Here is a 421-nt window from a genome sequence, read left to right on the forward strand (position 1 = left end):
TGGAGAGAAACTGTTCTTTTATTTAAAGTCCTATTTTTTTAACTTTAAAAATTGTAACTTTTTTGTTCTTTGTTTTAAGTATTATTATTTTTGTTGCATGATCCATAAATGCCTTATTACATTCTAACTCCAACTTTAGTCTGAAGGGGCCAATTTAAAATTTATTCTTTTAAGGCATTATCTTTGTTAAAATAAAAATACCCACAGAGCAATAATATATTAAAACGATACACTCTATCTGAAGAATCTGAAAATACTAAATATTGAAGGTGGAGTGGGTTTGAAAAAAGGAAAGGAGAAAGGAAAAAAAAAGAGGAGCAAAAGAGAGAGGTGAAAGCTATCCTAGGATAGCTTTGACTTACTTTGATTATTTCCTTACTTCCTTACTTCCTTGCTTACTTCCTCTTAGAGATATCCCTTC

The sequence above is a fragment of the Sarcophilus harrisii genome, chromosome 1, assembly GCF_902635505.1.
Source record: "Sarcophilus harrisii chromosome 1, mSarHar1.11, whole genome shotgun sequence".
NCBI lineage: Eukaryota > Metazoa > Chordata > Mammalia > Dasyuromorphia > Dasyuridae > Sarcophilus > Sarcophilus harrisii.